A 22,808-nucleotide genomic window follows, 5' to 3' on the forward strand; every position below is an offset into this window, starting at 1 on the left:
CACTCCAATCTCTGCCTCCATCTTTATGTCGTCTTCTCCTCTTCTATCTTTTATAATGACAATTTATTTGATTTAGGGACTAAATTACATCTGCAAAGACTCTTTTTGCAAATATTGTCACATTCACAGGATCTAGAGCATGGATATGTTTTTTGGGGGCCTACCATTCAATCTCCTACAAGCTCCTACCCTCAACAGGCATTTACTGTGTGACAGGCACGCACTTACTTGCTAGGCATTTCTACCTCAACTACTTAATTCTCAAAACAACCCTAAATAAAATAAGTACGATTATTATATACACTTAACAGATGGTGTAACTGAGACTCAGAGAGGCTTAATAATTTGTTCGTGGCCACACTGATAAGAACTAGAGTTGAGATGAAACACAGAGGGTGATTCCAGAGTTTGCCCTCCTAGCCCAGCTATTCAAGTCTCCTTTGACAAAAGAGAGTACACTGTGGCAGGGGGTGGGAAGCTGATTTCTGTATCTGTATCTTTTTCTCCCACTTATCTCCTTTCTGTAAGGTTCTGTAATTATTGTAGCAAACAGGAAGGCCCTCTTTCTATTTCATCTGCTAAGACAAGCTTTCTCATCTGCTGTAAATTGTGGATTTTCTCCAAGAGATAATAGATTAGATTTGGATTTGTCCAAGTTTGATCTGAACCTCTCCCTGAACGTCTGTCTTGTGAAGATCATAAATGTCATAAACTGAAATTCATAGAAGATGTGTAAACAGCACTAATTATACAATTCAAGGCTGGGGGGGGCGGTGTTGTATTAGAACCCTCAACCAAGTACAAACCTCCCACTTGTTGGTTCACCTTTAAATGACATAGCAGTTCTGTGCCTCTAAAAAGAAGTTCAAAATCAAATATATCTAAGTGAACACTGTGAAAAAAAAATAACTGGAGTTGGGTACTATTTTTTTTTTTCTAAATCACTTTTTATTAAGACAGCTTTTGAAAGCCATTTCCGCTAAAATTTACTGTGTTGGAGAAACACGATACAATAATTACTGCATATTGAAGTCATCTTCAATCCTGAAGATAATACAGGATATTCAGGGCTTGGGACCATCACAATTTGGTTACTCCAAAGTGTCTTGTCACAAAAGATTAATGATAGCTCTGCTTATCGATAAAGCACTTAGGCACTCAGTTTCTACCATGCTAATATCCAAAGGAGCAGTCCTTCATACTGTGGTTTTGTATTTCCTCTGTAAGTTTCATTTCCTTGCCTTTTCAATTTTACTTTCTGGACTAAGTTAATTTTCATTGCTTCCTTTGGTCTTTTCCAGTTTAAATCTCAATTTAATGATCTATCTCATGTCACAGCCTTACTAGAGCATTATTTAGTAACCAGCTTTTTCTCCCGTAGTTCATGGGCACAGAACTAGTGACAAAATATCCTTATTCCCTTACAGAATATAAAATGTTTGCTAGAGAGCATTCTTCACTTACCTAGTTTTAAAATCTTTTCCTGAATATTTCATATGTAAAACTACGAATTTCTTTCTTCAAGTTTAGAAGACCATTACTTATGAAGAAAACAAACAAAGAAAAAATTAAGGGAGAAAAACAAATTTATTTCAGAGTAAGGATAAGGGACTAGTTTAATGATTCAGGCATTAGAAATTTTGCTGTGGCAGACCTACATGTGTAATCTAGAGGATATGAAACTTTCCTTGATGATCCATATGTTACTGATAAGATAATTCCAGCTTCTTAGATTTTGACAGGCTGTTGGAGAATAAAGCAGCTTTTTCATGTTTTACAGGGAAAACTATTTGCAGGAAAAGTTCTGATTTTAGGTTTCCTAACATTGGTTGAATACATTTATCTGAATTAATAAGAAGGCCAACTAATAGTAACCATACCTTATATTTATTGATAGAATGTGCCAGAAATTCTGTTGAGTGTTTTATGTACATTATTTCATTTTTATCCTCCAAGTAAGCACTATTAATATTCTTTCTTTTATGGGTGAAAAAACTGAGGTGCAAAGAAGTTAAGTAAGTAACTTGCCTTAAGTGACATAGCTGGTAGGTCACAGAGCAGTAATTAGAGCCTTGTTCTGACTCCCCAGCTTAGCTGTTTAACCATTTACAGTAGCCTCTCCCTGGTAGCCTGCATTTTTCCAGATTGTGAACACATTATTCGGATGGCTACAATTAATAGGTTGCTGGCTGCAGGTTACATCCTTCTGTGGACCAAGATTTGCTCTGTCTGGTCCCTGAATGTCTCCTCCTTTATCTCTTTCAAAATGGACACCCTTAAACATTTTTCTATGACAATTCTGTGACACTGTCACATTTGCTAACAGGCTAACATAGATTAGTGTTTACAATTCCATGGCTGGCGATCCCACTGCCATGAGACAAAACCAGTGTTTCTGCAAACCCTCTTCTCCCTCCGACCTCGGTGCAACAGTCCATCCTCGGGCTAATCTCCAATCACACACCCTCAGCTGCTAAGGACAAAGAGAATTTTTGCCTGGGTAAGAGTGGTGACATTGGGTCTGCCAACAGTGAAAAATGAATCCTTCATGATTAAAGAACCCTGGATCTCAGTTTAAGATCCTTCACGTAGACCTCAAAAGAAAATTTTGCCTCAAGTAAACTCTTTCCTCTCCAAGTCTCTAAGTTCCAAGACCTTGGGCTCTAGTTTATGAAACCTCTCCCCCAAGTTTTATTATTTGACAGGCTGAGAAAATCAGAAAGATTTTGCTCTGTTCTAATGCTTATGTTTGGCTGACCTACAAAGCGAGCAAGTGTCTCCTAACAATGAGATCTGATTTGAATTGGAACCAAAGGATGACAAACCTGTGGAATGAAAAAACAACTCGAGAATCTAATCTAGTTATAGACAAAGAAAACAGTTTACTGCAAGGTTATGGCTGAAATGTTCATACTATAGGTCGTGTAACTTAGTGGCTAAGAGATATCTGCCCTTTTTGCTTTTGATTGATCTCAAGTGTCCCAAATAACTGCCTAGCACACGGTAACTACTTAATGAATGAATTTTGAGTCTGAGTTTCAGAGATTTGTGAACAGGGTTTGAATCCCTCCTCTTTCATTAAGTATCAGTGTGAACTTGGACAGCCTAAATCCTTTCCTTTGGCTTCCATAACCATCTGTAAGATGGGAATTACAATACTTTCCTAATAAAGTGGATTAAAAAATGTAAAGTAAGGCACATTTATAGCACAGTGTCCAGCTTTAAGACAGTGATCCTTGAGCAGTAGATAGCTATCATCATCATCACCCCCACTATTACTGTTGACAATATTATGTAGCACCACCACGCTTGCTTCTTCTGCCTTCTAGGCAAAAATAAAAGCAAAGAAAATGTAATATTAATGCCCCAAAACATTTGGACTGAATTTTTGGTTTCTTCACTGGTGAGGAAGGATAATTTACTGAGGTCTTAATACTTGATATGCTCTCAGTGTTTCAAGCTTCTGAAGACTGGGATGCAGATATCCCCATCTCTGCTCACATACCATCCCTTCTGGAAGGTCTGCCAGGTTTCAGTTTTGGGCTCATTTGCTTCACCAGGAATGAACAGGTCTGTATATTTCATGAGCTGTTTTGAAAGCAACCCCCATGTAGATTTTTATTTGAGAGGAAAAGGAGAGCTTGGGATAGGATGGAGAGAATATTCTGAAAGGAAATAGAGAAGTGGCCTGTCCTGAAGACTTGGAGGATAAGGTTTCACCAGTTTCCAGGGCCTGCCCCCCCGCCCCCCCCCCATAATACCTTTTTTTTCCTTTTGTGAAAGGATTCTCTCTATCTGGTTAATTAACACATCCATCACCTCAAATATTTATTGGGCCGGGGTGGGGGCGGGAATGAGAACATTTAAGTTCTACTCTCCTAGCAAATTTCAACTATACAATACAGTGTTATCAGCTATAGTCACCATCTTGTACATTATATCTTTTACAAGTATATCTTTAGTACAGGATTTCTTAACATCAGCACCATTGACACTTGGGATTGGATGTTTCTTTGTTGGAAAGGAGGCTGCTATACTATACATAGTGGGGTTTTTTAGCAGCGTACCTGCCCTCTACTCACCAGATAGATGCTCATAACACCCCTGCATCCAATTAGGACAAGCAAAATGTATCCAGACATTGTCAGATATTGCCTGGGCAACAAAGTCACCATAGTAGTAAAGTGGCAGGATTTGGATAAGGGATGCTTTCAAGTGTGTGCATCTATGGAGGTTGGAATTTCTGGATTGTAGGCAAATGTCATTTAGCTTTCACAGCTGGTCAAGTTCTTTTTGTACGTATTGGTCACTTCCAACACTTAGAGGTAAGTAAGAACTAACTTAGTCCAGCAACACTATCAGGTATGATGTTCCACAGAGATCCAGTCTCAAGTCAAATCTGGCACACAAGCAAACATTATTAATAACCAGGTGCATAAACAATCATGCGGTTTGTTCCTTATGTTCAGTAAAGACTTTCCATCCTTTTAGACCCTCTTAAAAAATCCCATTGTATGAAAGATTCATTTCTATGAACATGTGTCAGGTTTAGCAAGATTACTGGTTGGATCAGGCCACACATTCCTCCATTTTGGGGGGGAAACAGACTCTCAAGGACTTACAGATCTGTAGTAAAAATTGAAAGGCATTAAAGCATTGAGCTCATCAACAATGCTTTTCACCAAAGTGTTGTACAGAAAGCCACTTTTGTGGCTTTTCAACAACAAAAACTCATTTTTAATATCCTTTGTGCTAACTAATAAACACCGTGGCAAACTTACATTGTGGTGCTTGAAGCACTAATGCCGCCACCTCTGGAGTATACACAACTTAATGAAACACCTGGAGTATGTTCCTGATTAAGGTACTTCAAATGTATTCAACTGCTCTTACGGTGTGGCTGAAAGTTATTTTAAATAAATGCTCATCACACAGTTGGTACTGATGCACTGGAAGGAAAATTAAATCCTTGGACCCAAGCTTGAATAAAAAGAGTAGGACTGGGCATATTGAGCCAGGGAGGCCTGAAGACCAGAGGCCATTCCTTGAATTTTTTTAGAATGAATAAATCCTGGGATTCAAACATGTCCAGATTTCTTTTCAAGCCTGGAAGGTAGGATCTAAGTTATATTGGAAATAATTGAGAAAAAGAAGTGTCTTTACGTAAGGGAGACATGTGACATTTCTCATCTCTCCAGGGTTGTACAAGAAATCTGAACTGTTTGTTACATGGGTCTTCTCTGAGTTCTGTGTTATTAAGTCTAGGTCCTTTTTGGACCTTGATGACCTCTAACTTCATGCTCTCTTTCTTCTCTTTATGATATTTATATTCTCTTGACTAATTTTGCAATGGAAATTTTAGTCTCAGCTGTAAAATTCTATTTTCTTTGCAATGAGTAACTTAGAATGACAGAGACTAGAAAAATTACCCCCAAAAGGCACACTGCAACAATGGATATATTTTTATTTTGTCTCTAATTTTAGCATCCAGGGCTGCATCTACATATGCCTTAGAAAGCCCTATATATTGTGGTTCCTGAACAGAGTATGAAAAATTCATACTTTTTCGGTAGCAAATGTTTTATATGTCACCTCTGCAGATATCAATAGTTCATAAAGATCATATGATTATTGGTCCAATCTATTACAAGATATTGTGAGAATAAGCCTCAAATTTTTTCTTTAACATCTTTATTGGAGTATAGTTGCTTTACAGTGGTGTGTTAGTTTCTGCTGTATAACAAAGTGAATCAGCTATATGTGTACATATATCCCCATATCCCCTCCCTCTTGCATCTCCCTCCCACCCTCCCTATCCCACCCCTCTAGGTGGTCACAAAGCACCAAGCTGATCTCCCTGTGCTATGTGGCTGCTTCCCACTAGCTATCTATTTTACATTTGGTAGTGTGTATACATCCATGCCACTCTCTCACTTCATCCCAGCTTACCCTTCCCCCTCCCCGTGTCCTCAAGCCTCAAATTTTGGGACTTGCTTTAACTTCAGTTAGTAATTCTGAGCTAGATTTGATCATTATTTCCATCTAAATAGTACCTAAATAGGCCCTTTCAATTTTGTTTGTTTTTAGAAATATTTACATGTTGGAAGAGAGGTCCAAGCTCAGTGCCTAGAATGGACTCTAACCACAATGACTAATTTTCTGTTACCCTAACATACCTTTGCTTCTAAATTTTTTGTCTGTTTGCAACGGCTTTTTCTGCAATGAGCTTCCTTTTATCTTTTTTCCCCCCTTGGGTTATCTTGTCTTCTCCATACAGATCTTATTATCCTGCTATGCCTTTTTCACCTTCTCCAGAAGTGGGGGCTCCACCCATTGTTGTTTCATTGCCCCTCATAAACCCTCCTGTTCATTGATGAAGGTGGTCTGAAACCATCTGTTTCCCTGGCTCTTTCTGCACCTGGCTGCCAGCCCTCTGGAAGCAGGAAATATGCTTTAGTCATTGTTGCATTCTTAGAAACCAGCATAGTCTATGGCCTAGAAAGAGCATCAATAAATATATCCTGAATTGACTTGGAATTAAAATTCCAATTTTCTTATAGTTTGCATATCCTGAGACTTTGAAATTACTTGGTGCTTTTTAGTTTACAAAGGAAGACATCTGGGTGGACGGGGGAGGGAGAGTACCATTAGAAAAGCAGTCACAGTAAAGGCATTAGACTACCTTCCCCAGCCAGCTCTGTGTGACAGTGGGGGCTGGCATATGGTCGGACAGGCTTTGGGAATGCTGACACTGGGGAGTGTGGCAGAACAGGAGCTAGGGGAGCACAACAATAAGAGTAGATTTTATGATCTTCTGTAAAGTTACTAAATGTATGCGTGCTCAATGTGATGGCGCCTCTTAGGAGACTAAGAGCCTTGTGTCCAGATTTGATGTGGGAGTGTCAGCAGATGCCCATGAAAACTCAGGCCTGGAGATAAGGGGACAGTGAGAAAGTAAGATGGGAAATTTTCAGAAGCTCTTAGGAGTGTGAGAGTGTGTGTGTGTGTGTGTGTGTGTGTGTGTGTGTGTGTGTGTGTGTGTGTGTGTTTCTGTCTGTGTCTGAGTAAACAATGGGAACACAAAAATTTTTTAATTTAAAATATTTAAGCCAATTTTCCTTAAATCTCCAAGGGACAGAGAGGCTCCCACGTGACATGAGGTTACAGATACTTCACCTCCATTATCTGTTTTGATTCTCACATGAACATAATGAAGTAGGCACAAAGTAGTTATTGTTATTTTACAGTTGAGGAGATGCAACTTGAGAGGTTAAATTAAACTAATAATAATAATAATAATAATAATAATAACCGAGACAGAATTGTGTCAGGAATAGTATGCTTCACTGCATTATTTCATTTAATTCTCTCAAATAAAACAAGAGGTTGCTACTATTACTATCCTCACTTCACAGCGAAGGAAACTGAGAGGTTATTTCCTCAATGTCACATAGGAAGTAGTGGGCTGAGACCCAGATCTGTCCAGTTCTAAAGCCTCTATAATTAGTCACTGTGCTAGTCCACAATTCTTGCTTATGTGTCTTGAAAGCCAGTCGTCTTCAACCATACTTTTTTCCTAACACATTTTAAACAAACAAGTAAACCAAAAACAGAAAAGGAAAATCCAGGAAATGGTTTTACCCCCAAGATTAACATTCTCTCATTCATTTTAATCTAATTGAGCTCTGTTACAACATGGGAGTGTGGGGTTTCCAAGTACAGCCCATACCTTCCTCCATATTCACAATGGGCCCTTGCATTCCATCAACTAGCCACCTGCTCTGTTCATTCTGTGTGATCACAGAAGCAGCCAGAAACCCTGCTGTTCCTTCACCTCCTCCTCTTCACATTTCAGGAGTTTCAGGGTGCCAGCAGACAGGAATTCATTCCTCCCACCATGTGCTGAGAAGGTCACCATCCCATCCCTCCCAAATGGTGAAAGCAAAGTACAGGGAGGAGGAACAGTTTTCTAAAGGTCACACTGAGGTGGGAGAGGAACCCTGGGGAATGGATACCCCTCCCACCAGCCCACCTGCCTCTACCTCAGCTCACCTTTTGATTTTCTAGATCTGAGAGCCAATCATAGAGGGGAAACTTAGAATATGTTTATCAGCTAGTCAATTCAGGACTAAAAATATTTCAGAATGATCAGATTTTCTGAGTTCAGTTAGAAAGAATTCTGCTTTCCTTCTCCCTGGAAATTCCTCAATTTAGAAATTTTTAAATAAATAAAAACCTAAGTTGAACATGGCTAGATTTCCATTTCAGAAACTGATTTTCTGACAGCCATAGAATTAAAATGCTTTTTTATTTAGGGAGGTTAAGATAAAATTTATATCGTACTGGGCTTCCCTGGTGGCACAGTGGTTGAGAGTCTGCCTGCCGATGTAGGGGATACGGGTTCGTGCCCCAGTCCGGGAAGATCCCACATGCCGCGGAGCGGCTGGGCCCATGAGCCATGGCCACTGAGCTGCGCGTCCAGAGCCTGTGCTCCGCAACGGGAGAGGCCACGACGGTGAGAGGCCCACGTACCGCAAAAAAAAAAAAAAAAAAAAAATCTATATCGTACTAATCCATGATTTTCTAAACTTCAGTTATTTTCTTTTCCTTCCTTCCTTTTGTCATATACTGAGTATGGCTTCTTCTGTTAATTTTTTTTAGTTACTTGCTATTTTCCTTTAAATTTACAATCTTAAAAGTTTATAATACTTTCTTTAGCATGTTTCCAATATATTTATAATAAAACTTTCTAATAGACATTGAATAAAACATAGTTATTAAAATAAAACCTGTTTCTTTAACATCTAAAACCATCTCATACCACCAGCAGTGTGCTTCCAGCTTTTTAGACACTCTTTTTTTTTTTTTTTTTTTGCAGTACGCGGGCCTCTCACTGTTGTGGCCTCTCCCGTTGCGGAGCACAGGCTCTGGACGCGCAGGCCCAGTGGCCATGGCTCACAGGCCCAGCCGCTCCGCAGCATGTGGGATACTCCTGGACCGGGGCACGAACCTGTGTCCCCTGCATCGGCAGGTGGACTCTCAAACACTGCGCCACCAGGTAAGCCCCTAGACACTCTTTTAATTACTAGGCTGGGACAATAGGGATAATGTTCTACACATCCTAAGGAAATATATTAAGGATTATGGAACAACTATGGTCTCTGAAAGATTTATGAATAATATATGGATGTGTATGCATCTTCTTTGATCTCTTTACTTCAGTTCTGATTCTTTTTACAATAAGGCATCTTTCACCACAGCAGAGAGGTGGATTTAGGAAGGAAATCAGGCTGCACCCAAAGGTTCGGTAGTCTCTTTCCTATTGGCAGTCCTGAAACTGAGAAGGAAAGTCATTTGTCAGCTCAGAATTCTTTTCCATATGTATTCATTCTCCTAAATATATAGACAGTGTAGCTGATCCTTAAATATAATTTCATGTAATCATGTTACTTAAGGCATATCTTCCCTTCCAGAAAGAGTTGTCCGTATTCTTATTCATACCCCTGCTTCTCTCCTGCTCATGGTGCTGACATATGATGTAGTAAAGAATTAACGTTTTCCAAAGAGAGGTCTGCCTTTGCCCTGGGATCCTGGGAGGTGAGATCTAGGCCATTGGAATGTCCTGCCTGATAAGAGTATCTTTGTTTACCTTGGGACCTTGCGCCCCCCTGGACAGTCTCATATTGTGATTAATGATAAAGGTTTTGGGCTATGTGGTATCTGCTCTACTTCTGGAGGGGCAGGAGACCAAAGGTCAGGCACACAGGCTGTCAGCCATGTCTACATGATAGAGTTCCAATAAAAACTCTGGACATGAGGGCTGGTGAGCTTCCCTGGTTGACAGTGCTTTGTGCATATTGCCACACGTCCTTGCTGGGCGAGGTCAATGTGTCCATGACTCCACTGGGAGAGAATAATTAGAAGTTCCACATTTGGAAACTTCCAGGACTCTGCCCCATGCATTGCTCCCCTCAGCTGACTCTAATCTGTCTCCTTTCATTGTCATAAAATATGACCACAAGTCTAACAGCTTTTAATGAGAACTGCAAGCCCTTCTAATGGACTGTCCACCTCAAGTTGGGCACTGTAGCCCCTAACATCACACACATTAAAAGCACTCAGTAAATACTGATAGGCATTGCAACAGCATAGTTGAAGAGCTGTGAAGTCAGATACACTGGCTCTACCATTAACCAACTGTGTGGTCTTGGACAAGTTACTTAACTTCTCTGTGGTTCTTTTCACAAAATGAGAATAATACTATTTTGTACCTTGTAGGGTTGTAGCGAGAAATCAGTATGAATGCTATGCTGAGCCGTTTTAGAGCCTGAGGTATAAGGAAAAATCAGTAATGCTGATCTAGTCTTTATTTAAAATTTTAATATTTTTTGTCATGAGTCTTTCATTAGTATTCATTTTCAAGAAATGTTACATTAAACTATTATTAATCTTGATTACTAAGTCTTTGATGGCCCTTCAGATTTTGCACCCAAGGTGAGACCTTGACTCACCTCACCTTAAGTCTTGGCCCTGGTGAGGATTAACAGTAATAATTAAAGTAAATTACATAGCACAGGGCCAGTACCATAGGGAACACTCAATAAAGAATATGTAACATATAACTTGGAGAAAACTTTGGAAATTTATGTTAGTGGGGATAAAGATATCATAACTATGACAAGGGATTGGGGAATATTTTCAGCTTAAAAGGAAACAACAGGAGTTTATTCTCATATGCAGACTGTGAAGATTGGACAGAGTATGAGAGTGTGAGGGCTTAGGCACTGGTTTTCTAATTTATTATATGAGAAATGGCAAATGAATAAGTTGGAGGTTCTTTATGAATGTTAGCATTTATAAACAGGTGTTGAATTTGTAAGGATTATCTTTAAACAAAGAGCACATTCAACGTTCAATAAATTGAAACGCTCACAAAGTATGATATTCTAGTTAAATGGATTCATCCTGAGAATTTCTTTTAGTCTCAGCTTTGGCTCTTGAAAGGTCTCTGTAATATGTATTTGCTGACTTCCTTACCACAGTGCCTAGAGTAGATGGAGCCTAATAACCCTGTGACATTTCCGTGGCATTCATGCTCTTTGGTTCAAACCATGTTTATGGGTGTTAAAGACACAGCTGTGACTTTTGAAACTGAATATCTGACAAAAGATAGCCTTTTCTCTCATGACTTATATCTTAGCTTTTGGGGGAAATAAATTTAAAACAATTTTCTGCCATAGTATAAAAAATAAATATATGGTCTTTGTTACAGGTTCCTGACACAGCTCCTAAAATGCTTTGAATTTACTCTTTTGTATGCTAATGACATGATTCATGACTGGGCTGGGCATGCTCTGGATAGCTTTGGGATGTAGGTGCTGGTCACCAGAAAAACCAAACAAGTGCTTAGAAGGTTAGAACTTTCAGCATCTTGTTCCCCAAACCAGGAGAAGGGCTGGTGATTAAGCTCAATCACAAATGGCCAGTGATTCAATCAGGCATGTCTACACAATGAAACTTGGATAAAACTCTCTGGATGACAGTGTTTGGGGAGCTTCTGGGTTGATGAATACTTCAAGGTGCTGGGAGGGTAGCATATCTGGAGAGGACATGAAAGCTCTGCATGGCCCCCCAGCCTATAACTTGTTTTATCCATCTCTTCTACTTGGCGGCTCCTGATTTATATCCTTTATAAACCAGTAAATGTGAGTGCAATGTTTTCCTGGGTCTGTGGCTCATTCTGGCAATTTCAGAACCTAAGGAAAAGGTCATGGGAACCCCCAGACGGTTGGTCAGAAGTGTAGGTTGGGGGCTTCCCTGGTGGCGCAGTGGTTGAGAGTCCGCCTGCCGATGCAGGGGACACGGGTTTGTGCCTCGGTCTGGGAAGATCCCACATGCCGTGGAGCGGCTAGGCCCGTGAGCCGTGGCTGCTGGGCCTGTGCGTCTGGAACCTGTGCTCCGCAACGGGAGAGGCCACAACAGTGAGAGGCCCGCATACCGCAAAAAAAAAAAAAAAAAAAGTGTAGGTTGCCCCTGGGACTTCTGACTGGCGTCTGAAGAGGGGATAGTCTTGTGGGACTGAGCCCTTACCTGTTTTGGTGTGCACTAGCTCTGGACAGTTTAATTCTTAGACACCCAGTTGGTGTTGGAGAATCATCGACCTGCCAATATAATTTAGTTGAGGTTTCCCTTACAAATCCTTGCTGACCTTCTTCAAATAGTTTGTGATTATACTAGTTTTACAGCAACATATTCACATTGGCTATGGCCAAGGCTTATCTCTGTTTTCCTATTATTTCTATGAATTCCCAAAAGTGAATTAGCATTCTAGTACGACTTTATTTTACAAAGGGAATAATTTATGAAATTCATATAAATAAAATCATCACATCTTTTAATGACATATAAATACCCAATTTATTAGATAAGTTTTCCATCAGTTATACTGGCATCATTTCTGCCAAGATGAGGTATTTCTCCTTCTGAAAGACCCATACAATCTGTTCATGCATAAGTACTCTTGAAAAGTAAACTCAAGGACACAGGAAGGAAAATTGGGAAATGAAAGGGGTATATGTAGTTTGAACCAGTGTTACTCAAAATATGGCACTTGAACCAGCAGCCCTATCAGTTGTGAGCTTGGTAGAAATGCAAATTCATTGGCGCCACTTCAGTTTAACAAATCAGAATCTGAGGGATGGGACCCAGGACGCTGTGCATTAACCGATTTCCAGGTGATCCTTATGCAGAGTAAATCTGAGAATCACTGCTCTCTGTATCTTTAAATCAAAACTAAGTTCAGGTGAGTAAGTCAGCTGTCATGAGAAGCTCAGATTAAAAGGGAGGGTGATCAACTATCCCAGTTTGCTTGGGACTTCGAGGTTTACTAGGATGCAGGACTCTCAGAGCTAACACCAGGTAAGTCCCTGGCAAACCAGGGTAAGTTGGTCGTTATGGTCAAATGATTCTGTGCTTATTTCACAAGCAAGACTACCTTGCATTTCATTTTATCTCTGTCAGGTATCCTTTATTCCCTGACTGATTTCCCTCAGGCTCTGGGCATGACCAAATTAATATGACTATCTTGTGGGTCATAGATTTGGGGAATTCAGTAAGGTAGTTAATTAGAGTTGCCTTTTTGTTCTTGCCGTAGCTGCTGGAGTTTGATTACACTAGAGTGTATGATCCATAACTTGCCTCTGTGCTTAACTTTTTCTCACTTCAATGTTACGTGTGTAATAGGACTCAGAAAAGGTGGAAGCATGGAATCATTTTAAAGTTCTAGAAAGTCACTTAAATTTGTTTATTTTTCTTTGTTGTCTGTTCCTGTTGATTCTCATCCAGGTTAATATGAATCTCTTCTTTTGTTCCCTGACTTGTTTCCAGATATCTTCATTAACAGTATAAATTTGCACTTATGTCCATGACTTTCAACTTTTCCAAGTGTTTGTTGGTCATTGCTTTTGATTGTGGAGGGTCGTGACAGTACGGTAGATGCCACTGAGAGTTGATTAATAGAATTAACAGCTACTAGTAATTATGAGTGCCATGAGTACTTTAAGTGCAGCTTTATTTTAGCCCATACTTTGAAAGCTTACTTCTAAGGAAACAGAGTAGGAAATGCTCCAAAGAAATGATTTTCATCTTTTGTGAAGTTCAAAGCAGAAACAAAATAGAACTAAACATTTAGCAGTCTGTGTCTGTCTCTAATGAAATCTAATGGGTTGGTGGGTGTGTGTTTCTTCAAACATAATAACTCTACACAAATTATTTGTTTTTAATGTCATAAAAACTCATGTTATATTCCTTGCTTTTCTTAAAGCTCCACAATGAAGGCTCAATTATGTTGTTATATTCACAAACTATTAGGTTTGACTATTTGAATGAAAACTACTGTTGCCAACATTTTGCAGCACTTTTTAACCAGTAAAATCATTCTGCTTTGTCTATTAAAATGTTCATTTTGTAAATTGTTTTTCATGTGGTTTAGGCTGTAGCACAAATGTTTTCTCTCCTCTCTTTGCAGCTAATTTTTTCCCTGTTTATCCACACAATTTGCTAGATAAGTACTATGAGTTATCTCTGAAATATGGGCTTTCTCTACTGAATCAATGACTCAATTTCAAGTATCAGAGAACTTTAGAGCTCGGTTAAATAGAAGAGTCATTTCCCAAGGCTCTCATATACCCATTTAGGAGTCCCTAAATAACTTTAATCCTCACGTGTGGCAGTTTGTATGCTCTGATCCATGAACGTCAGTGGCGCACTCTATTTAGTACTTGGTCTGGCCTAGAAAGCAGGGTTCTGTGTTATTCTGGGTAACGTTTTAAAGTCATGACCTATAATGAAAATTAGGTGTAATCAATTAACTGCCAAAAATCTCTTAGGAAGGTTTTATGCTTGAGACCAACATACTATTGTCTCAAGTAAAACACAGTCAGTTTTTCTCCTAATGATGGAACAGATCACTTGCTTTTGATGGGCACCAGATAAAATACTTGGATCATGTTCGCTGGTCATCATGACCACCGAAGGAAACAAGAGATTCCAGTGTCCCACAGCCCATCTCCCTCCCACTCTTTGCCTACCTGCATTGAGAGCAAAGGCAGACAGACCTGCCTCCTACTTAAATTGTCATTCATTCTCTCCCCTTCCTTTTTGTCTCCATCCCTTTCTCCCTCATTTGATTCTTACTATAAGCCTTTAAGAATTAGATCTTTTTAAAATTCCCATTTGACAAATAAGGTTTAATGACTGTCCCATGGTCACTCAGAATATAAGTAGCCGATATTTGAACCTCAGCTTCCTAACACTGAAACTTTTCCTTGGCCTCTGTGCTATGATATAAAACATGCCTGAGAGTAGTCTGCCTTGGCAATGTGTGATGGGGGGAGAAGGCTAAATACCTTAGGTAGGCTTGCACCCTGAAAGGTACACCCAGTGGGAATTACATCACTAACAGTCTTGTCACTCCTTTTGCTGCAATGGACTTAAATATATCTGCTTAAGCATATACCTTGACTGCTTTTTTTTTTTTTTTTAATGGCCTCTGTGCTTTCTCCTTTGCCCTACGACAGTCTGTAATCCGATTGGCAGTTATTTTTGTTTGTTTGTTTGTTTTTTATTGAAGTATAGTTACTATACAATATTATATGTTATAGGTGTACAATATAGTGATTCACAACTTTTTTTTTTTTTTGCGGTACGCGGGCCTCTCACTGTTGTGGCCTCTCCCGTTGCAGAGCACAGGCTCCGGACGCACAGGCCCAGCGGCCATGGCTCACGGGCCCAGCCGCTCCGTGGCATGTGGGATCCTCCCAGACCGGGGCACGAACCCGCGTCCCCCGCATCGGCAGGCAGACTCCCAACCACTGCGCCACCAGGGAAGCCCCCTCTTGACTGCTTTTTATTCTATTTCCTGAACCCCTGGAACTGGGTTTCCAATGTCACACCTTTCCAGTAGAGAGCAAGTTTTGATGCTACTATGGCTTTGATATTGACTGAAATTGTTTGACAGCTCTTCCCAAGTTCAAACCAATGACTGAATGAAGGTCTTATCTGCAGTGTGACAGACTATTGATACATTCCATTGGTAGTTTGGGAATTGGAGGGATTAACTCACTTGTAGTTTATGTGAATTGGAACAAATTGGACTTGACCAAGGTCTTTCAGATGTGTCTATTTTAGCTACAGTCATCTTTAGGTGTCCTATTAATTCTGTAAACCCACTGTGAAGTTTTCCACGCCGCAGTTCAGCATGTGTGTCTTTCGTTCCTTATCTAAGGTGTGCTTTCTAAGTTAGAATCCAAATACAAATGTACTAGGCTGTATATTACATTTGGGGGCTCATAATGTAAGGGGTATGAATGCAGTGTCTATAAACTGCAATATAAGCTTCTAAGCCATCAATGAGGTTTGAGGGTATTGCAGTAGGCACTCAAACAAAATCTTAGGGCTTCATGATATACCAGCTTCTTGCTTCATTTCAAAATCATTTTTTTAAAGAAATGAAAATTTACTAACCTTTCACTCAGTGCCAGTAATGATGGGATCCTTGTTCATTTATATTCAGCTGGGGTAACATATTTATTCAGGTGCCAGATGTAGAGTGTTAATGGATTAAAGTAGACGGACAAAATGCGCAATTGTACTGTAAATGTTACTTAAGTGAATTTGGCCTGCAAGGGTATTATTGATTTATTTTATCTAATTTGGTTTGTATTGCAATTCAAGCTCAAGATTGAGGGTTGAAGCCATCTGCCTTCTACAGGTACAGTGGCTTCAGGTCACAAGGGAACTAAACTAAGTGAATAGGAAGTCTCTTCCTTTGAGGAAGCAAAGAGAGTGGAAATATTTTCCAGTGGGATGGAGGTGTGGAGAGGGCAGTGTTGCTCTCCTCCCAAGGACACTAAGAAATCATATTCCAGCAGGAAGAAAACATGCAGCCACCACTCAGTGAAACATTTTGATTTCCCTGTCAATATTAAAACAATATCCTCTTAATGGCTGAGAAGTGGTACTTTGCCAAGCTAGGCACGGAGCTTAGTGATGTTGCTCATCATCGATCATTTTGTAAATCAGCGGAACAGGAAGAAACGTGCCTTTTTAGCTGATATACAAAGCACCCTATTGAGTGGTTCATGTTCACTCCCTCAGTTCTGCATGTGTCCAGGCTTATGAAGAAAAGAGCGCGGCCGGTGAGAGCAGAGTTCTCAATTATGTTTTGAAACTGTTATGAAATTGCTTAATACGAAATTTGTTGTTGAATGATTGAACATAAATGATAAAGATATAAACTGTTTAGTGCCATTAAACTAATATGAGAATATCATATTATGTAGCTCTAATCCCCCAAATTATTGTAGCCTATATTTATCATGATTATAAAGAAAAAGAAGGCAATATAGATTTTTAAAAATAGGGTTGTCAGAAGCAAACAACTTTTGTATAATTCATTAGGGCCTCTGACACAGCCTTGGGAAACAAGGAAGGATTCATATCCTCTTCAATTAAGGATAGGGAATTGAGACCTCGGGAGGCCTGGTGACCAGTCCAAGGCCGCCTAGGGCAGCCGTAAGAGCTTTTCAGGTGGAAAAGCCATACTGTACACCTTATATTTGTCCCCTGGATCCTCTGCTTCTAGAGTTGCAAAGAGATCTATTAATTAAACAAAACAGTTAGCTCCCCAGGAGCCTTTGGATATGAAGTCTCTAATGACTCCATGCAAAATGTCCCAGACCCGAAACATCTGTTGTAGAGATACAGTCAAGTTCCACTCCAGAGTCCCAAGTTAACAACTTATTTCCTTTCCTTTTATTTTTTTAAGTGCATAGCAGCTGTCCACGTATTTCAGAGGACAGACCTTGGTTTTAAACTTCAGCCAGAGACTGTTCTATAGAAAACTCTCCACACTTCACTGTATGTGCTGATTAGAAGCTTCTTACAACAAGCACAAAAATTCATTTATACACTGATGAATTTTCAGTTGCCAAATAGCTCCAGTGAAAAGGCCAGAAAAGTAAAAATAGTCAGCCTAGTGAATTTAGCATTTATTTTTGTGCAAGCTTGGGTAATTTTTAGAATTGTTTTGTTTTTGGAGGAATGATTTGCATGTGCAATGCATTTGTTTTTTGAGACTCTTGAAATATTGTTTCCTGGACAAGGAAGGCAAATTCTCTTGATTGAGAGGCATGCAGCCAGATACCTGGAGTTAAACCCAAAGACCAGAAGTGAAAGGAAGAGAGATAATCTCTAGGTCACACATTTACAAGGCCTGAGGGAAAGAATGAAGAGCATCAAGGAAAAAATAAAGGTGACTTATGATTTCACTGCAGCATGGGGTAAATTTGTCTCTGATGTGAGCCCTAGAGCTAACAAAGAGCAGTCACCCACTTCCCGTCCTGTTGCATCCCTCCAACGAGGGACAGCAGGTAAATGTCAGTCTCATTTCTAACATGGAAATACAATTTCATATGCTGTTTGTTTTAAATCTTTTAATTTTTTTTACTTTCCCCTTATGAGACACACAGAAACACACATACATATTTATCCATTCATCCATCAATCAGATACATAGTGAGGGCCTACTATTCTTCTGGCCCAGAGTAAGACAGAAGATCAGTCTAATGCAGCTCACAATTTTGTGGGGGGAACCACATAATTAAAAAGTAAATGAATCTATAGTAAAAATAATTATGAGTCGAAAAAATTATTAGATTATAAATATGATAACATGATAAAGAATTAGGAGGAACAAAGGTCTTTGGAATAAGAGGTTGATCATGAAAAGGCCTCCCCAAGGAGCTGAGTTAAATTATCTGAGTGATGGGAAGGAAGTAATTGTGCAGTGCTTTGAAGAAAGGATCTTCCAGGAAGAGAGAGAACAAATACAACAGTCTTGAAGCCGGACAATTTCCAAAAACATGGGAAGAAGGCCATAGAGTGTAGAGAATCTTGATTGTAAGTAGACTTAGTGTTGTATGGTACAAGATGAAGCCAGGGAGGTGAACAGGGGTAAATCATGATCTTATAAACCATAAAACCAGCACTTGCATTTCATTCTTTTTAAAACTTTGATGCAGTTTTCTACATAACATCTACACGGTGAGTATTGCCCGAGCTCTTTATAGAAGCTATTTCATGAAATACCTATGAAAGCTGTTTCAACAACCCTATGAGGAATGCAACAATATTTCCATTTTGTGGATAAGAAAATGAAGACTCAAAGAAGTTGAATAAATTTTCCAAGGTTATTTAGACAGTAAGAGGTGAAGCCAAGTTTCCAAGCAAGATCTAACTCCACAGTCTGAGCCCTTGTCTATTCTCCCCTTTTGCTCCACATCTTTGTAATCTTATTTTCCAGAACTAGCTGGCATGCTGTGCACATAATGCAGGTGAAACACACACAAAAGCAAATACCATCTGAAATACGAGGACCATGACCCTGTTGGCCAGAAGAAACTGCGTAGGAGGAAAAGCAGTCATTAAGAACGGCAGTTAAGGGTAGCTGGATTCTGAATGGCCTCTGCTAAATTACCTTCCTTATTAGATTCTGCATTCCCCATCATAGCTAGATGAAAGATTTTCATGATGTCAGGAAGTCATCATTACACACACACACACGTCTATATATTCACATATATATTCATATATGTGAGTTATATGAGTATGTAACTCATATTAATATATATTCTTATATATGAGTTACACATTGAGGAAGGTTGCATTAAAAATGGCCAAACAAATATTTCCGGGCCCACATGCTCTTCCAGAACCTTGCCATTCTCCATCAAGAGAGGGAGTCTATTTCTCCTCCTCCTGAATCAATCTGGCAAGGCCTTTGGGAGTCTCTCAGTGAACAGAACAGAGCAGAAGAGCCTCTGTAAGACTTCTGAAGCTGGGCTATAAGATATGATGCACCTGTCTCTGTCTCTCTTGGGCTGTTTGCCCCTAGAACTCAGCAGTCATGTTGTAGAAACCCCAGGCCACATGGAGAAGCCAGGTATAGTTGTTTCTTCTAACAGCCATACTTAAGGACTCAGTCCACAGATTACTGCCAGAAATGTGAGTGAATGAGTCTTGAGATGATTCCAGCTTCCTGCCTTCAAGCCACCCTAGGTGATGTTGAGTGCAGTAAAGACAAACTATCCCCACTAGGTTTTGCCCAAATTGCAGATTCATGAGCAAAATAAACGTGACTACTGTTTTAAGCCACTAATTTTTAGGGTAACTTGATATACAACCAAAGCAACTGAAACACAATACACAGATTATTTGAATATGCCATATATATATATATATATATATATATACACCCACACAGTTTATATCTTACACACAAATGTCTGTACATATATACATATACATATACATAATCTAAACATACCAAAAACTAAAAGTGGCTTTTAGGAGACTATTCACTTAACATGTGGAGATGATATAGTTATTTGATTAAAAGGAATAGTGTTGAAGTTAGACCTTGATTTGAACTAAGCTCCATTTCTTAGTTTTCCTTTCTAGGTGTGGCCTTCGGCGAGCTAGTTAACCTTTCTAATATTCGCTTTCTTTGTCTATTAGGTAGAGAAATAATGGCTCCTATTACATAGGACTGTTGTGTAAGATAAATAGGATCATATTTATATATCTCTTAGCATAATGGCTGGTACATAATAGGTACTCAGTAATTGGCACTACAAAATAAAATTTTAAATTATTATTGTTATTACTCTAGCATTGGGCATGGTCCCAGTTTACAATTTACATCTCTTCCCCCAGGAGTTCACTTAAAAAGATTTCAAATCTAAGTGCCACCCAGGCAGTACCATTATCTAAATAGTTTCTGAAGCATGTGAAAAAATCAGAGCTGTGGATAATTAGAGGTCAGCTGACAGGACCCAAGAAAAGATCTTTTAAAACATCTTAAGGGGGAAAGAGAGAAAAAGGCATAGAAACTAGAAAATGTTCAAGGGAGAGTGAATATGTATTTTTCCTTGAACTTCATCCAGTTGTGGAATTCAATATGAAACCTTAGAAATATGAGTGTCAATGACATTTCCCCCCCAATTAAATTTCATCCTAGCACAAATAAGATGGCATAAATCAAAGACTTTAAGAAGGTCATTTTGTCCATGAAAATGTCTTCCTCTCTGTACAAACACCACCTTTCAGTGTTGTAACTTTATTTCGTAACAATGGGGCTCATTGTTGTGAAGTATCATAGCTTAGCCTTTTTTATAAAAAAGCTGTTGCTGATGATTCAATATTATTATTTCCCAGTTATACTGCTTTGACTTAACACGTCACTTCTTACAAAAATGAAGGTAACTCCAGATGGTTCTGGAAACTCTGATTGGTTTAGTGGTATCCTCTTGGATTGGGTAGACCCCTGACTGTGTCGTGTGTGACAGCTTGCTCTCACCCGTCACTTGCTGAAAGCAGAAAATTCTTGGACTATGTTCTACCAACCTCTATGAATCAAAGTTGCTACCATGTTTTGGCCTTACACTCTGCATCATTCCTCTATGGTAAGTAAAAGAAAAATCCTGAGTCTTTTGTTGAATCACTGGTGCCAGTTGATGCAACATTTGGTGCAGACACTTGATTAGTAAGTTCTGTCATAAAAAGTTTGGGAGGAAGGAACCGGGGGAGCCTAAGCCACCGTCTTTAACTTAGCCTTGGAACTGTGGGGCTGAGCCCACCACTCTGTTACCACCCTGTGCAACTGACCGCTGTTGTCCACTGAGATGCCGTTGGTATCCTGAGCAGCTAACCCACCACCTAAAGCTTCGTTGAGTAGAAGCAGGGAGTTGTCCAGTTCTTCACCAGTGGATTCAGGAAAAGCCTGAAATCCAATCAGATTTTCCAGCTTTGGGCAAACTTCTCACCTCTAGTTAGCTGACACTTGATAGATACGTCATCTTTGTTTTTTTCTATTGTTGTTGTTGTTTTTTAATAGTTTGGCCACACCACGTGGCATGAGGGGATCTTCATACCGTGCCCCCTGCCATGGAAGCACGGAGCCCTAACCACTGGACCACCAGGGAAGTCCCCTACTTCATCCTTCTTATGAATACTCTTGTTGACTCCTCCTCATTCTCCAAGAAACATTTCTGCCACCCCCCCCTTATACATCCTCCTCCCCTTTTTAAACCTGATCTTCCACCAAGTTAGATGACTGTGTTGTGAGGGACCATAGCACCTTCTATTTCTCTGTATTTATCACAAAAATCCCAATTTTATTGTTGTTCTTATCCGTCTTCCTCACTACACTCTACACTCCACAGTGAGAAAGGCCGTATCTGTTACAGCACCCACAGTATCCCCTAACACACAGCTCTGCTGCTCTTATGAAATGTCAATATCAGGAGGAAAAAATAACAGCCTGGAAGGGTGGGATAGGGAGGGTGGGAGGGAGGGAGACACAAGAGGGAAGGGATGTGGGAACAGATGTATATGTATGACTGATTCACTTTGGTATAAAGCAGAAACTAATAATAAAAAAAATAAAAAGAAAGAAAGAAAGAAAGAAAAAATAGCAATATGAGGAGGCAGTACGGAGAGTAATGTATTCTATTCTCTAGTCTTACTATTTGGGGCTAAGAATGGAAAATTTTATAGAAGACAGGGAACAGGAGAAGGAAGATACCAGCAACATAAGGATAAGCTCGGTTGTCTCAGAATTGTGGACGCAGGAAATAAAAAAGAAATGTATGTTTCTGTTAAATAGCGTTAACTCAAATGTCTAATTCACACATCCAGATGCAGCTCCTGCTTCTTGGCTGGAAAAATAGAGGTCAGAATGCATGAAGTGGGACAGCTTAAGAGTTCAGGAATTTAAAGCCACACACACACAAATTCCTTCCATATTCTACTTGTACACTCAGAAACAGATGTTCACCTCTCCGCAGTCCATGTTTTAAAACACAAATAAGAAAGCTGCCAGACAAGGACACAAACCCAAACTAAAAAGTCATTTCCCAGCAAGTGACGCAGCAATCTCGACTTTGACTTTGACTTTAGCTCCACAGCTGTGGTGAAACTCAAATTATGGCTGCAGGAAGGAAATTGTTCCCAGGTGAGAAGTAAATTATCTGGCTTGGCACAAAAATGTTCAAAAGGCAAATTCTACCTGCTTCTCTCTAGGCAAGATATTTTTGCTCAAATATCTCCCTGCCACATAGTCAAGCAATTGCCCCCTTGTCCAATTTATATCTTGATTCTGGAAATGATTCCAATTTTGCATTCTGCATATACATAGCATTTTTGTGTGAAAATACACAGGTAACCTAGGGCTGAATCACACACTTTCT

At 39.6% G+C, this 22,808-nt stretch overlaps 1 long non-coding RNA gene across 1 annotated transcript in view; it reads left to right on the forward strand.

The window, feature by feature from the left end:
• LOC307051763 overlaps positions 1–22,808 on the forward strand; it is a 256,224-nt gene that overhangs the window by 69,251 nt on the left and 164,165 nt on the right. Inside the window, exon 2 of the long non-coding RNA XR_013810835.1 lies at positions 8,879–9,058. This is a non-coding gene — a long non-coding RNA (uncharacterized lncRNA). The remainder of the gene's footprint in view (positions 1–8,878; positions 9,059–22,808) is intronic.

The sequence above is a fragment of the Hyperoodon ampullatus genome (genome assembly GCF_949752795.1).
Source record: "Hyperoodon ampullatus genome assembly, chromosome: 4".
NCBI classification, from domain to species: Eukaryota; Metazoa; Chordata; class Mammalia; order Artiodactyla; family Ziphiidae; genus Hyperoodon; species Hyperoodon ampullatus.